General features: G+C 36.2%; 1 long non-coding RNA gene across 1 annotated transcript in view; it reads right to left on the reverse strand.

Annotated features, from left to right (window-relative positions):
- Nucleotides 1-8,517: 8,517 nt before the first annotated feature.
- Nucleotides 8,518-19,048, reverse strand: part of LOC130230021 (uncharacterized) — a 91,620-nt gene continuing 81,089 nt past the window's right edge. The window contains exon 3 of the long non-coding RNA XR_008837897.1: nt 8,518-8,580. This is a non-coding gene — a long non-coding RNA (uncharacterized LOC130230021). The remainder of the gene's footprint in view (nt 8,581-19,048) is intronic.

Genomic DNA, 19,048 nt, shown 5'->3' on the forward strand with positions numbered 1-19,048 from the left:
CTTGTCTCAACACACCTGCATGGATGTTTCTAGAAAGCCTAGTAAGAGCTTGAATAGCTAGCCCAGGCGTGTCTGATTGAGATTAGAACTAAACTTTGCAGGACGCTGGCCCTCCAGGACTGAGTTTGGACACCCATGGTTTAGACCTTGTGAATTACAGCCTTAGTTTGCTGTTCTCAGCTGTCACCAGTAAAGTGGTGTTCTGCTGCTGTAGCTCATCTGCTTCACAGTTTGTTTCGTTGTGTGTGCAGAGGCTCTTCTGGTGATCACAGTTGTGATGTTTATTTATTGACTTGCCTTTTATATCAGCTTGAACCAGATTTCCCGTTCTCAGACATCAGGGCATTTTAGTCAACAGTTCTGCCCATGGGTAGATATTATTTATTTTCCATTTTTGAACCATTCTTTGTAAACTTTGAAAGATGACTCTGCATGAATATCCAAGTAGATCAGCAGTTTTCTGAAACACTCAGACCAGCCAGTCTGGCACCAACAAGCAGTCACTTATGCCTTGTTTCCACTGAGTGGTAAGATTCAGTACAGTACAGTATGGTTCAGTACAGGTCACCCTGGCTTGTTTCCACTTCCAGTAATACCCTTACTTGGTAGGCGTGGTGTATGCCAGAAAGTTACGACTGATGTCATTCTTGTTCAAAGGAGAAAGCCATACGGGCCATAATATTGCATAACAATGCATCTTTGGCACACTCAAGTTCATTACTTCAAATGTAGGTGCACGGTAAGCGAGGAAGGGGCGACCCTTCAGATATTAAGACACGACATGTGAACGGTCCTGTAAACAACAATGGAGGACATAAAGCAGATTCCGTTCTTGCTTCTTGGCATGTGAACAAACACTCTCTAGTAAATAGTATGTAAGTACATTTTGGAATGTAAGTGATTGAATTGTGAGGTCTCTGAATTGTTATTGAGAACCACAGCTCGAGCTTGACCACAGCTTTAGTTCTTTGAGAGTAATAATTGCATTTTTAATATCATATATATGCCCAATCATGAGGAATTTCAGTAAAGAACCAGTAATGGCAGATTATTGTAGTTTAGATTTGCACCTGCTTGTATTTTATTTTTTTTTCGGTCTCTGTGGGTGAGTTGTCAAGAGCGGCTCCATCTGTCTCACTCAGCGGCGTCTGTAAAGGTGCTGACAGTAGCTTTGGCTGTTTGAACTTTACAGTGGCCTTGTCATGCAGACAACTGCCCTCCGCTGAACCACAAATCCCAGATTCCCCAGCAACACCGCAAAATTAGCTCCATAAATCAGCCGGGCTTTTGGGAATAGGCCGCGTGTTGCCAGGGGCGATGGATCATCTCGGATACTGGTGTCAGGGGTGCGTGTGTCTCGCAGATCCAGCCATCACTTGTGTTAAAAATACTCCAGTGGAGCTGCCGAAGGTGTCTGATGGTGTAAATGTCCATACCTGCTTACACGCAAAGCCTTTCTCTGCTTGCTGTGTGGCGTCTTTTGCCTTCTGACTTATTAACGATGATTTTCAAGAGTAGATTTGGAGCTGTTACAGTCAATGTGATGACCTACATGACCAGCAGACTGAGACGGTTTGAATTTCGTTTATCCTAATTCTGTGACTGATCACTGGATGGCAGTGTGCTGCAGATTTATTCATGGCTTCATTATTTGAGCAAGTAATACATGTATATTTGACTTGTTTAAGTTTTAGCCAGATTTTTTTTTTGTTACAAACTGAATATAAATTTTGTTTTGGCCAATTGCACGAGGCTCAGTTGTACAGTTTTGTTCATTAACATTGCAGGCAACTGTAATTAATGTGAAATGACATTTTTTAATTATTTTTATTTAATTTTTGTAGTTGATCCTTCTCTTCCAGGGGTTCTCAACTTTTTCACTTCGGAACCCACTTCTTTCTCCGATAAATTTTTGAAGGCCCACCTGTCTGACATTTTCTCTAAAATGTTTGTATGAATTGCTCATTTAAACCTTTATTTATATATATATATATATATATATATATATATATATATATATATATATATATATATATATATATAAAACGTTTGCTGTGCCTTCTATTATTTTTCTATCCTCAGCATTTTATAAAAATATATAATTTTATATTTAAATTAAATTTTTAAACATACACAAATCATTTAAACAACAATTTTGTCATAAAAATCATAAACACTTTTTTTTTTTTTTTTTATAAAATTGCTGTAAATTACCAAACTGTGGTTATGTCTTTAGAAATTAAGTTAAACATGGCTAGTTTTGTCAAAAGCATTTTAAACAACACTTTGTCATTAAAATCATTAAAAACACCTTCGTTTTATAAAAATGCTCTAAATAACTAAACTGTGGTTATTTAAGTCTTCTAAAGTTAAAAACATTGCTATAGTTTTGTCTAAATAATCTTTTAAAACACATTTTTTGTTTTATAAAATTGCTATATATAACTAAACCGTGGTTAAGTCTTCAGAAGTTAAGTTGAAATATGGATAGTTTTGTGTAAAACATCATTTTAAACAACCCTTTTGTCATTAAAATAATAAAAGACACCTTTTTTGTTTGATAAAATTGCTCTAAATAGCCAAACTGTAGTTAAGTCTTCAGAAGCGAAAACGTTGCTATTGTTTTGTCTAAAAATCATTTAAACCGCACTTTTGTCATAAAAACACCTTATTTGTTTTATAAAGTTGCTCTAAATAGCCAAACTGTGCATGGTTAAGCCTTCAGAAGTTAAAACATTGCTATTGTTTTGTCTAAAAAATAATTTAAAACACCATTTTTTTTCATAAAAATCATGAAAAGCACCTTATTTGTTTTATAAAACTGCTCTAAATAACCAAACTGTAGTTATTTAAGTGTTTTAAAGTTAAAACATTGATATTGTTTTGTCTAAAAAAACATTTAAAACATCTTTTTTGTTTTATAAAATTGCTGTAAATAGCTAAACTCTGGTTATTGACATTTCTATCTGATCATTTTATTCACTCTACATCTCTTTAAGCATATGCATTGCACAGTAAATGTAAGCCCAATGTTGTATTGACATTCTGATTTGCACAGATGTGATGTGACAGGCTGTAACGAAGGTTAAAGATGTCAATTTAATTATGGGTCAAAGGTCACATTACTTTCCAAACACATTTTGGACGCAGGATGACTGATTAGAACTATCTTACGTCCTTAAGCTCACGTCGTTTTGTTGGAACAAACAAAAGACATTAGAATTAGTTTAATAGCATTTACTTGATAGCGGCATGATGGCGAGTTTTTACAAATTCAAGTGGATTTGAACTTAAAACTATTAAGTTGTCCCCACAAAATCTCCAGAATTGTGTTGTTTCAGCTCATTTTAAATAAGTAGTTTGAACAAGCAACAAAATAAATGCTTTTTACTTACATTGTAGTTTCTATGTTATGCAAGCAACCATTAATGCTAATAAAAGTCTTTATTTTTGCATCAACAAAGCCAACTCTCTCAGTCCTGGTTCCTTTAGCAAGTTTTCCATCACTTGCTTTGATTACTGACCCTTATTTCGTCTGAGAGCTATCTGCGGAAATAATAGCCCTGTTAAAGATCTCCTGCTGTCTGTTGTTATAACACACGGTCAGTAAGACGCGGGTTCAAGGATCAATCCTGCCGCACTCCTCTGCTTTAAACTCCGAGTGGAAATAAAGCGAGCGCACCGGGACCCCAGGGGCTATTCAACATCCCCTCCACCCCAAACACTGCTATCTGTAAATTAGCTGACTTTCTGACCCTGCCTGTAATTGCATTAGTTTATCAATGTAGCACACAATTTATTATCCCGAGCAATAACTGCGCTGGAGTGGTGTGTGTGTGGGGAGTCTCACACCTCACACAGTATTTAGAGACGGAGGATTTCAGGACACATGCTCTGATGACTGTGTTTACCGTGTTTCTGCTTATAAACAGCAGGTACAGGCCCTTGAACACATGGATGGACATCAGAGCTCTGTTGACTTTCTTTTATAAGCCATGTGGTGCCAAGAGTGCACACAAATTAAAGTACTTATTTAAAATGTGTTGAAAGAACATAATTCTTCAGGTTTTTTTGGGACAACTTAATTTTTTTCTGTTCAGTCCACTTAAATTTGTAAAAACGATTAAGCTAACTTAATCGATATCAACATTAAGCAATTGTATGGAACTCAGCGTTTTTTTACAGTGTATGTTTACATGATAAAAGAGTATTTAAAATGGAAAATCTTTTATGATTTTGAAGGATCTGCAAAAATGACTCAAAATGCTGTATTTTGCATGGCAGGTCATGCCTATATAGACTGAACCTGTTATATTAGCATGTGCATAAAATGTTTTCATTTGCATATTTTTTGCATAGTTTTACATATATATATATATATATATATATATATATATATATATATATACATATATATGTGTATATATATATATATATATATATACATATATATATATATATACATATATATATATATATATATATATATATATATATATATATATATATATATATATATACATATATACATATATACATATACATGTGTATATATATATATATATATACATGTGTATATATATATATATATATACATGTGTATATATATATATATATACATGTATATATATATACATATACATATATGCATATATATATACATATATACATATATATACACACACACATATATACACGCTTACACACACACACACGTTTAGGTTCTTTAATATTATTGATATTAATATTATATAATAGGTGTTTGCGAATGCTTTTGTCTTGAATTAGTTCCAACCTATTTTAGGTGCCAGAATAATTAATACATGCTCAGTGGTGGACTCTCTTGAATTGGAATAACTAAATTTACCCCTTCAGCATTGATCCTTATAAACAGTATGTCCTAAAGGTGCTGTATGTAAGTTTTGAGTTTCTGAAGTATAAAAATGCGACAGTATGTTTGCAGATATTTAATAAACACAAAGAACGATCTTGTTTTTCTGAAAAACAATGCTGAAGTCAGTTGTGAAAATGTGCATTATGTGCTGAAACGGGTGTCTTTGTTTGCCCAATGCCAGTTTAGCTAATTATATTTCAGCACCCTGCGTGCTGAAATTTAAATACAGCCATTCAGAAGCACTGAATATGTGCACTTACTGCACTCAAACTAAATGGTAAGCTTTATAATCTATTTATTACATCTTAAACCTCCTTAACATAATGAAATGTAGATGCTGATTTAATACTTGGTGGAGTCACAGTTCTAAAGTTCAATTTCAAACGGTTTATTTTCAGGATCTGAGGTGAACTATCTGCTGCTGCTTTCAGTATATGTCAATAAATGTCATGTAAAATGCCATCCAAACTCACAATGTTAGTATTTAACACTGAATAAAGCACATTAGGTACCTGAGGTGATCACAGTTTATCCTGTTGTTCAGCTGCAGGAAATTGAATCCGTTTCTAAAACATAAATTCGAGATACTGGTTAGAACAAAAACTTTTAATGTGTAAAGTATTCCTTCTATAACACTGATTAAATCAGCCTTTAGGCTCGATGGTCAGACACGCTCCTGTTGGTCCTCAATCTGGCAACCTGCACTTGCGTTTGTTTTGATCCTGGAATACAATACCTAGTTCAACCACTGGGTGTCAAACGTACATACTGCACCTTTAAGTTCTGTCGAAAGTCTTATTTCTTTTAGTTTGGCTGGAATAAAAACATACACTCTGCAAAAAATATTATTAGCGCCCATAATACATGACTTTTTTCTTAAATTGGCTATAAAAAGAGTTATTGTCCAATAACTTGAATAATTAACATAGTTAAGACTTGACTTAATAAGCTGAATACTAGTATATTGCAACATAACTAGTTAAACATGCTGTCATCATGACAATTAGTTAATAAAACTATTCAAATATCAAATCTCTCTGTAAAACATTAATTGGAAAGTATAATGAAAATTAATTCAAATTACACAGTAGGGCTAATAGTTTTGTCTTCAATTGTAAATGACTGTAATTGAGTTTCAGTCTTTAGAAAAACATCCTAGTATTTTCCCTGAAACTTGTGCTATTTAAGGACTAACACGTCAAAAAATGTTATGTTTAGAAAATCCAGTTATTGATGATCTATATTTAATATTTTGTATTGCGTAAATAACATCAATATGCAATAAATTGCATGTGTATCAGTATATTAGATCTGTAACACAGCTGCTCAGGGTATTGTGATGACAAAAAGTACAGTTTAATGCGTAAACGACTTAATATGATACCAAATACACAATACTTTTGTATATGTTGTATTCAGTAAAGAATTAAATAGCACAAATGTTAACCATATTAAATTCTTACAAAACAGTTATCACATTTTAATGCCGACTATTTTTAGATAAGGTGTTTAACATGATATAAATGTTCCTTTATATTCCTTATGGCAGATGTCATGTCTCAGCTGTCTCTCTGATCACGTATGTGATGATCTTTATGACTCCGGCTAACATCCTGTACATTATGATGATTTTTGTGAGCGCTCATGGGTGTATATTTACCGGCGGTGATCATCTGTTCAGGTCTGCCTGGTGGAGATTCAATCTTGGCGTCTCCTGTCCCTGTTCTACGCACCTTCAAGCTGTTTAATTAAAGCATGTATTATTAATCCGACTATATTTGAGTCGTTTTTCCTGTCCCCGTGCAGATATGACTGCTACATTAAGGGTAAATTGTTTTGCAGTAATTCCCATTTAATGTTTCGCTCGTAATCAGAGGCTATAGTGGTGTGGCAGGAGGCGCGGGAGCGAGAGGAGAGCCGGGTCGGATACTGTAGCTTACCGTTTGATGTGCGAATCGCATATTTGGGGCCTGTAATTAGGTCTGTTTTACAAGTCAAATGCAGCGCCCAATGACAGTCGCAAAATATGAGCTTAATAAAAAGTGCCAGCTGAGACAATGCTTTCCCCCTGTCTTTTCCCCTCAGAAATATCAGCTTGAGTGTAAAGTCAGCTCAAGGCCAGTAATGATTCTTTTCCGACTCCACATATACCGCAATTGTTCATTCTAATATACGGCCGACCACATCTCGCAGATATTAAGATTATCAGACCACAACGCTCATATATCTGGAGCTGCCGGAAGCCATATTGGTCGCAGACATTGGCACTTGATTACTATGCATTCATTCTAACCGGATGGAAATTGCTTTGATTCTGTTACCGTGATTAGTTGGTTTATACAGTTTGAGAAGGGAAAAGAGACCTGAACTTTTTGCAAATCCATAAAGTATGATGAAATATTGGTTGTGTGGGTCATTCCTGCTCTTTTAAACTCTTGTTTAAAAATGTATATGGTTGTGTTTCTAATTTAAAGTTTCCCATAAAAAATAAAGCCTTCTGAAATATGCTGCGTTCAGGTTTAAATGTGTTTATTTACACTGAGTGCAGGAAGGACATAAATGCTAAAGTTAGACATCGTGCATTTAGCTTAAACGAGCATGAATATATAAAAAGGCTGTGTACACATTTTTAACCAACAACGATGAAAAAGCTAGAAAATTCTAGAACAAAAATACTCCGCTTTATTATTTGTTTAAAAAAGCCAGTGATACACTTTTTATTTAAAGGTCTCCTATTATGCAAAATCAACATTGGAAACTGTTTGGACTGAAATGTAAGTACGTATAGTGCGTACACAGTCGTATCAGAGTGATAAAAGCACATCAAGTACTTAATATGCAGTTGAAGTCACAATTATTAGCCCCCCTTTGAATTTTTCTTTTTTAAATATTTCCCAAATGATGTTTAACAGAGCAAAGAAATTTTCACAGTATGTCTGATAATATTTTTTCTTCTGGAGAAAATCTGTTTTATTTCAGCTAGAATAAAATTTTTCAAAAACCATTTTAAGGTCAATATTATTAGCCCCTTTAAGCTATTTTTTCCCCCATGGTCTACAGAACAAACCATCGTTACACAAAAACTTGCCTAATTACCCTAAGTTACCCTGCCTAGTTAACCTAATTAACCTAGTTAAACCTTTAAATGTCACTTTAAGCTGAATAGAAGTGTCTTGAAAAATATCTAGTCAAATATTATTTACTGTCATCATGGCAAAGATAAGATAAATCAATTATTAGAAATGAGTTATTAAAACTATTATGTTTAGAAATGTGCTGAAAAAAATTAAACATAAATTGGGGAAAAAATAAACAGGGGGGCTAATAATTCTGACTTCAACTGTGTATATATATATATATATATATATATATATATATATATATATATATATATATATATATATATATATATTTATTCTAACATTAAATCAGGATCTAAATCCCTAACTGTACCATGATGTATCAAGAAATGGTACACTTAACCCTTTAACTACCCCACAGAGAAACAAAATGTCAGTCCAGATGTCGCCAGTTAACACAGAATGAACCACTGGCGGAAAACATTTCTAAGAACACATCAGGTGCCATGATTTTGGTTTGTCCTGTTCGTTATTGATCCAGGATTATTTGTGCCATCCATTCCTCTCTTCTTTCTTCATCTTCATTTCCTTCATTCATTTTTAAACCTGTTGAAAGATGAAATTAAACATTATTAGGTAAGTTAAGGGCTCTGTCATATTTCTAAAATGTTGTTGCAATCTCTCCTGCTCACCAAGGTTGCATTGATTTGATTATACAGTAAAATCAGTAATATTCTGAAATAAATGAATCAACTTCACTATGTGTATGTTCACATACAATTTATTCCTGATTCCCACATTAAAATCATCCATTCATTCATTCTCCTTCAGTTTAGTCTCTTTATTAATCAGGGGTGACCACAGCGGAATGAACCGCCAACTATTCCAGCATATGTTTTACACAGCGGATGCCCTTCCAGTAGCAACCCAGTATAGGGAAACACCCATACACTCTCACATTCACAAACACACACACACTACGGCCAATTTAGTTTATTCAATTCCCCTATAGCGCATATTTGGAAACCGGAGCACCCAGAGGAAACCCACGCCAACACGGGGAGAACATGCAAACTCCACACTGAAATGCCAACTGACCCAGCCGGGACTCGAACCAGCAACTTTCTTGCTCTGAGGTGACAGTGCTAACCACTGAGCCACCATGTAAATTAAAGTAAATACTACAGTGTTTTGAACTATACAATATTGTAAAGTACTGCTATGTTAACACAACAACTATATAAACAAAATACAGAAATCCTACAAATATAGCAAAGTAAACTAATGTAACCCATCATGAAATTCACGATATATTATAGCCTACTACAACACACCACACCACAGTTTACTGTAGTAAAATCTAGTATACTGCAGTGCAGTTTAGTTTATCACTTCAGGACAGTTAATATTACTGTATATAAGAGATGTTTATACTATAATATATACAGTATATAATACACTTTACTAGTGTATAGTTCATAAACACTGTAGTAGCTTTTATAAATGACTATACTGCCCTACAAAGGCAAAAGACCTTAACTCGATAGTGTTGAATTGAGAAAAATGACTTCAAAGATTTTTTTTGTTGCCCAGACAAATTAGTTATAGATAGGACATTGGGAAATTGTCAATTACATGTTTTAGTAATGATATTTATCTACATAAAAAAAAATCTTGAGCTCAAACTTGACCTTTGACCACTATTTTGAAGTTACTGTCCTCTGCCTTTATATTGTATGCAAAAAATCGTGCTAAGGCAAAACGCAGTAACTTTCACATGATCATTATTGCTGACCAACATATACATAAAACAGCAACACCTGTAGTGTATGTAATCACGCTGTTTATTTTGCATGATTGGCAGTTACTTACAGCCAATTACTTCATGCTATCCAGTGCTTTGGTTGCATTTGCAAATTACATTCTAAATTGTAATATATAATTAGTTTCTGTAATTTTAAAGTAATTGTTTACAGTATTACAATATTTTTGTCTCTGTATTGTAATGCTACACTACTTTTGCATTAATTCTGAGTTAATTTTCAATATCATAGGCATGACCTAGATATTTAGACTGTGTATATCAGTGATTCCTAAACTTTTATTTTGGAGTGGCATACTCCTTAACATCCTTTTGCGTTCTCTCTTCCACTTTTCCTAATTAGGCACAATATTTGCAATTGAAATAAAAATTTCCACTGAACTTTTTACCTTTCTGTATTCCTTTTTAAATGAATAATGTTCCAAACAAAAATATTAAAGAGAAAAATATGCAACTACAGTAAAAATTAAGTTATCCATGTATAAACTAAATCCACCAGTAGGTGGTGGTAAGGAACTGTCTTAAGAACTTTATTCAGTTACAAAGGTTATATTTATGAATAGGTCAATGAATTGACTCTCACAAATTATTTAAAAGAAAAATAACCCAGCCTAGCCTAAAGAACGACTGGTCAGCAGGTTGGAATAATGATCAATATTCTCGTGGATTAAACAGCTCTGGCGACATTTATTGCAGTGGATTTTATCGGCTTACAAAAAAAGGTGGTTTCAGTTGCAAACTGTACTGTCATAATGCTACATGCTAACACTGTCATGACATTCCAGTCAACTAACTTAATGCAACTAGTCAAAAGCAGACTACTGTAACTCCAGGCTGCTCACAGTAACTTTACGTTGACTTGCAGCTAAACAAAGGCAGATAACCGAAACTTAATTGGAGCAAAACAAAGCCAAGTCAAAGAGTGGTAACGCGTGTTACAGTGTTCTGCCTTGGTTTTGCTTGGGCTTTTGGACGTTACTTAAGACAAGACATTATTTTCTTGAAAAAACAATGATATCGACTCAAGATACTGATCCACATGATAAATGAGTTCTTCACTGTCCCAAAAATATTGATAACTCATTTTCGTAAAGCAAAGTTACGGTCTTTTGCCTTTGGACGATAGTATCGTATTTTTTATGTGGGACAAAGTGGCACTTTCAGCTTCATACTCTCATTACTACTCCTTTAGAAATATTTAGTAACATTTCAATGTATTTACTGACCAATTTTATGCATGCTGGGAAAAACAAAGTTGTATTTTTTCTTCATGAAACCAAAAGTAAATATTGCTGTGTGTTACATGAATTAATTCCATTAGATAGTCCTGTTCAAATCATCTAAAGTTCAGCTACTGTGCCTGTATAACTCTCCAGATCTCTCTTTCTCCTTTCCTAGATGTGTCTGACTCGTATTTATCGACACTCCGTCATTCATTTGGACGCGCCAGTCTCGGCCGCCATATTGATTCTATACAGGCAATTTACAGGGGAACGGCAGTGAAGCAGGGATTTATTGCGCAGGCACTTCATTGTCAGATGATGGGTGTAAAATGTGATGGTAACGAGGGGAATGAGGTGAGTCTCGCCTGCCGTAAATAACTCTCTCTGATAGCCGATACACAGACGGATGAGTATTTAAGGAGGAAGCCATCAATCCTCATATTCACTCAGATATACTTTAGTTAGCAGTGAAAGGAAATGAGTATCAACTTTAGCACCGTTTCTAATATGAATCAGACGTTTAACCTGATCGACCCCTTGTCATGTCATTTTATTTTAAAAAAAGTCCCAAAGGAGGTCAAGAAAATGTAATGTCACCTTTAGAAATGTCTACAAAACGTGTGGGATATTATCAAGTGTTTTATTGTCTTATAATCAAAGTTATGTTACTTTTATTTATTTTAAATCTAATTTATTTCTTTTCATTTATCTATTTATATTGACTGGATGATTTACATGACATAAATAGTAAGAAATTAAATATATGCTATATTAATCCATAAGGAAAGAGGTTTTTAGAAAGATTTAATTTGGATATTGATTATTCCTGTGATTTTTGTTGCATGGAAAAGGAATCTATTGTCCACATGTTTTGTGATTGTATATATATATATATACACAAGGATTTTCATGGGTGGATGTGGAAAATTTTCTTAGAAGGAAAACAAATATTGTATTCAAGTTAAAAAATGTGATATTTGCATTTATTACGTCAATACATGCAAAAATGTACCTTTCTAGTACAACTTTTTATTATTATGGGAAAGTTTCATGTACATAAAAGAAATGGACTGGATCAAAGCCAAATTTTGTTCATTTCCTTCAAGAGACTAAGGACTACTGCACACGTTTGGAGAACATTGATAATAAAAAAGCAAAGAAGACATGTAATATTCTTAAAGAATTTAAGATTTTCAATTACTGAATGTTTATATATATATATATATATATATATATATATATATATATATATACTCTGGCATGTATTTTTGTGTATAGTACAGTATAATTCTTTATTTGTTATATATATATATATATATATATATATATATATATATATATATATATATATATATATATATATATATATATATATATATATCTTAATACATAAGGATCAGTTGTTTATTTTTAGCATAACATTTTTTTTTATACAGATTTGTGAAAATCTGTAGCATTAGTAATGCAAATAATTTGGCAGATTTGAAGCTTGTATCTGATACAAAAGGGAATAGTGACCTTTTAATCTCACAATTCTGACTTTCCCCTCTCAGAATTATACTATGAATTACAGAATTATGTTATGTACATCTCATAAATCTGTCCCCTTTCATCATAATTCCAAATCTTCATGTTAAAAATTATTATTTTTTAGTTTCTCAGAATTTCAGTTCATTCATTCATTCATTCATTCATTTTCTTTTCAAGTTAGTCCCTTTATTCACCCATACCAGGGGTTGCCACAGTGGAATGAATCTCCAACACATCCAGCATATGTTTTACACAGTGGGATGCCCTTCCAGCCGCAACCCAGTACACTGGGGAACACCTATACACTCTCGCATTCACACACATACATGTACTTATACACTACGGCCAATTTAGCTTACCCAATTCATCTATAGCGCATGTCTTTGGACTTGTGGGGGAAACCGGAGCCCCCGGAGGTAACCCACGCCAACACGGAGAGAACATGCAAACTCCACACAGAAATGCCAACCGACCCAGCCCGTGCTCGAACCAGTGATCTTCTTGCTGTGAGGGGACAGGGCTAACCACTGAGCCACCTCAAGCAATATTAACTCAAATAATTGAGCAATTATAGCTTGAAGCTTTTTTTTTTTATCTGACAGGTCATGTAATTTAAAGCATACTGAAAGGTAATTGTGACTTTTTATCTCAAATTTCTGACTTTTCTCCCTCAGAATTATACATTATACATAAATCATAAATCTGTCCTTTTTTCCACTCATAATTCCAAATCAAATAAAAGTATATATATTTTTTTATTTATTTAAATCTTAGAATACTGAATCCCCCCCTCAAAATTCTAAATTTTCACAATTCATATTTTATTTTCTCAGAATTTCAGTTCAACATTTGACCACGCAGACATTTGTTCCTCAGAATTCTCTCGTGATTTTGCCCTTTTCCCTCAGAATTGTATTCTAAATGTTCATCTCCCTTTTCAGACACTTTTTTTCAGACAATTCTGCTCATTTTTGTGCTAAAACATACTTTATATTTAAAAGGATAGTTCAACAAAAATATATTAATTTACCCACCTAAGTGATTTCAAACCTTTGAGTTTCATTTATTTATTTATTTATTTATTTTTTGTCTGACAAAATGAATATATTTTAAACACTTTCATAAGGAAAAATTTTCATATATATATATATATATATATATATATATATATATATATATATATATATATATATATATATATATATATATATATATAAATAATTGAGGCTAATAGCTACTAGTTTGTGTTTAACAGAAAAAAAAATTTGTTTTGGAACTAGTAAAGAGTGCAAAATTTTAGGGTGAACTATTCCAGTAACACTAGTTAACATTTCACACCATTCACTGTTGGCTTATTAGCTGCCTATTGTTAAGAAAACTGTTTATTAGCACTTATAAAGTATGATCTTATTTTATACCCCTAACCCTACCCAACTTACTACCTTTCTAGCTATTTTAAAGCAGCTAATTAGTAGTTTATTGAGTGAAAATCCTAAGTTTTGTTAATAGCATGAATTGTACATTAAAATAAAGTGCGATCCCCATTCCTTTAATGTTTAATTGATCTATAATGACATCCAAAGCATGTACAGTTGAAGTCAGAATTATGAGCCCCCTGATTTATTAGCATCCCCCCTGTTTCCCCGATTTCTGTTTAAGGGATAACAGATTTATTTTATCTTTGCCATGATGACAGTAAATAATATTTGACTAGATATTTTTCAAGACACTTCTATACAGCTTAAAGTGACATTTAAACGCTTAACTAGGCTAATTAGGTTAACTAGGCAGGTTAAGGTAATTAGGTAATTTATTGTGTAACAATGGTTTGTTCTGTAGACCTTTGGTAAAAAAAAAATATAGCTTAAAGGGCTTAATAATTTTGACCTTAAAATGTTTTTAAAAAAAATTAAAAACTGCTTTTATTCTAGCCGAAATAAAATAAATAAGACTTTTTCCAGAAGAAAAAATATTATTAGACATACTGTGAAACTTTCCCTGCTCTGTTAAACATTTGGGAAATATTTAAAAAAAGAAAACAAATTCAAAGGGGGGCTAATAATTCTGACTTTAACTGTAAGTCAAATGACCTGCTGAAAAGTTCAGCAAAGAGTTTGTCCATTTCACTTTTCACGCATTAGCTTCTATCAGAAATCGTCAGCATGTGCAGGTTGATGTGACTGTGTGCTTTTGTCCTTGCTCTGCTGCTGCCGGTGTTCACATTGACTGATGGTCCGTGTGACTTATGGATGTCACATTACCGTGAGCCTGTCACTCCAGCAGAAGCGTCAGCCATAATAGCCGTGCGCTCCGTGCCGGAGGTGAGAGAGATTCGATGGTGATGATGATGATGATGAGATCTCTCCAGTAATATCATACAGCAGTGTTTAAATATTTTAATTTCATTTGTCAAGCCGCCGCCTTCCCCACACTCCATTACTCTGCTAACCATCCCTCATCAGCTGAATTAGTGCATTATTCATCAGCACTAATTATTTTCACATAATGTCTGCCCCGATATATTTAACCCTCACATTATATCTCCTCGTAATGGCCTTGTAAAATTGAAGTGGAGTTGGGAAGCTCATTTAAAGCACATCACAGAGGCGTGAATGAGTGAGAGGGGAGGCTGTCGAGTTAAACACTTCGGGTCGAGGGTCCCTACTGAGGAGAGACATTTGTTCCTGTCTGATTTGCATGGTGAAGGAGAGGAGAGGTCGATGCCAGACGGACAGACAGACAGATGAGTCTTCATCATTCATTCATTGTGTTCAGGGTTCTGGACTGACTGTATTCAGGAGTTTCAACAGCAGACAGGACTAAGAGCAGGGCCAGTGTTGCTGTAATAAGTTACAAAGTAACTAGTTAATGTAAATAAATGACCTTTACCTCAAAAAAGTAATGTAAGGCATTGCTCTTAATTTGTAAGTAATTAAAGTTCCTTAAAACATACTTGCCTAAACTAATGTGCATTAATTCAACAGTTCTTCACCTCTCCATCCATCCGTCCATAAATCCGTTTATCCATCCTTCCATCCATCCATCCACCCATCTGTCCACACATCCGGCTGTCTGTCCATCAATCTGTACACAATATACACACATACACCCGCCCAACCAACCACACATCCAACCAACCAATTACACACACAACCCAACTAACCAACCAACCAACCAACCATACACACACCCAACCAACCATACACACATCCATCCATCCATCCAACCAACAATACACAAACCCAACCAACTAACCGTACAGACAACCAACTAACCAACCAACCAAACAAACAACCAACCATACACACACCCAACCAACCAACCAGACATACACCCAACCAACCAACCATACACACACCCAATCAACCAACCATACACACACCCAACCAACCAACCATACACACACCCAACCAACCAACCATACACACACCCAATCAACCAACCATACACACACCCAACCAACCAACCAGACATACACCCAACCAACCAACCATACACACACCCAATCAACCAACCATACACACACCCAATCAACCAACCATACACACACCCAATCAACCAACCATACACACACCCAATCAACCAACCATACACACACCCAACCAACCAACCAGACATACACCCAACCAACCAACCATACACACACCCAATCAACCAACCATACACACACCCAACCAACCAACCATACACACACCCAACCAACCAACCATACACACACCCAATCAACCAACCATACACACACCCAACCAACCAACCATACACACACCCAATCAACCAACCATACACACACCCAACCAACCAACCATACACACACCCAACCAACCAACCATACACACACCCAATCAACCAACCATACACACACCCAATCAACCAACCATACACACACCCAACCAACCAACCATACACACAACCAACCAACCAAACAAACAACCAACCATACACACACCCAACCAACCAACCAGACACACACCCAACCAACCAACCATACACACACCCAATCAAGCAACCATACACACACCCAACCAACCAACCATACACACACCCAACCAACCAAACAAACAACCAACCATACAGACACCCAACCAACCATACACACATTCATCCAACCAACCATACACACACCCACCCAACCAACCAACCAAACAACCAACCATCCATACAGACACCCAACCAACCATACACACATTCATCCAACCAACCATACACACACCCAACCAACCAACCACCCACCCAATCAACCAACCATACACACACCCAACCAACTATACACACATCCATCCAACCAGCAATACACAAACCCAACCAACTAACCATACAGACACCCAACCAACCAAACACACCCACCCAATCAACCAACCAACCATACATACACCCAACTATCCAACCACCCAACCAACCAATCAACCAACCAACCAACCAACCACCCGTCCAAACAACCAACCAACCATACAGACACCCATCCAAACAACCATACAGTCACCCATCCAAACAACCATACACACATCTAACCAACCAACCGTACAGACACCCAACCAACCAACCAACCACCCGTCCAAACAACCAACCAACCATACAGACACCCATCCAAACAACCATACAGTCACCCATCCAAACAACCATACACACATCTAACCAACCAACCGTACAGACACCCAACCAACCAACCAACCACCCGTCCAAACAACCAACCAACCATACTTACACCCATCCAAACAACCATAAACACAACCAACCAACCAACCATGCACACTCCCACCCACCCACCCACCCACCCAACCAACCAACCAACCAACCAACCAACCAACCAACCATGCACACTCCCACCCACCCACCCAACCAACCAACCATGCACACTCCCACCCACCCACCCAACCAACCAACCATGCACGCACACACCCAGCCACCCAACCAACCATGCACACACACACCCACTCAACCAACCAACCATACACACAACCAACCAACCAACCAACCATGCACACACCCACCCAACCAACCATATACACATCCATCCTACCAACCAACCATGCACACACCCACCCCCCACCAACCAAGCAACCATACAATCACCCACCCACACATTCAACCAACCAAGCAACCATACACACACCCAACTAACCAACCCAACAAACCAATTAACTACACACCTACTGTACCCACCCACCCACGCAACAAACCATCCATCCACGAATTCATCTGTTCATTTACCCAACCAAAAATATATCCATCCCCCATCCACCCACTCGCCCAACCACTTAACCAACCAACCAACCCACCATCAATCCATGAATCCACCCATCTGTCTACCCACCCAAAAATCAATCCACCCATCCAAACAAGGGGCATGATAGGTCTCCTTTACTTATTTTCACTGTACGATTACACCACACACACACACACACACACACACACACACACACACACACACACACACACACACACACACACACACACACACACACACACACACACACACACACACACACACACACACACACTGTGTTTTCCAGCACATCTGAGCTCTCCCACTGAAGCTTGTTGATTTCTGCTGTTTTCCTCCAGCTTGACTCAGTTTCTTTGTAGGATCTCTGACACCTAACTGGGGTTAAAACACCATCTGATTCACACACACACACACACACACTAGAGACACCAGACACACAAAGGGTTTTATCTGAGCTTTATTAATTCATGCCTTCCACATTTCACGACATGTAAAATTTACACTGCACCTTGTTCTTGCTCCAGTTGGTTTATTTGCGGTGTCCTGAGAGTGTTAACAGTGACCTTAACCGTAACCTCACACACACACACACACACACATGCACGCACGCATACACGCACAGAGACGAGACAGCAGACAGTCAGACAGTTCAGAGATGAGCAATATCTTCATCAGTTATTCTGGCAAAACAAACATCTCTGAGTTTCTACAGCAGGAATAAAAGCCTGACCCTGATGACCACACGCAACCGAAGACTAAATGCATTATAAATATATTAACAAACATAATAACGCATTAAAAAGTGTTCAATAAAACAATATTTCAGTTTATGATACATTTTAAAGCTTGTATATTTAAGAGAGAGAGTTGTATATTTAACAAGAAAATAATAGTAGTTGGCGACGCAGTGGCGCAATAGGTAGTGCTGTCACCTCACAGCAAGAAGGTCGCTGGTTCATGCCTCGGCTGGGTCAGATGGCGTTTCTGTGTGGAGTTTGCATGTTCTCCCTGCGTTCGTGTGGGTTTCCTCCGGGTGCTCCGGTTTCCCCCAAAGTCCAAAGACATCTGGTACAGGTGAATTGGGTAGGCTAAATTGTCCGTAGCGTATGAGTGTGAATGGATGTTTCTCAGAGATGGGTTGCAGCTGGAAGGGCATCTGCTGCATAAAATGTGCTGCATAAGTTGGCAGTTCATTCTGCTGTGGCGACCCCAGATTAATAAAGGGACTAAGCCGACAAGAAAATGAATGAATGAATGAATAATAGCAGTCGCCTC

The sequence above is a fragment of the Danio aesculapii genome, chromosome 6 (genome assembly GCF_903798145.1).
Source record: "Danio aesculapii chromosome 6, fDanAes4.1, whole genome shotgun sequence".
Classification (NCBI taxonomy): domain Eukaryota; kingdom Metazoa; phylum Chordata; class Actinopteri; order Cypriniformes; family Danionidae; genus Danio; species Danio aesculapii.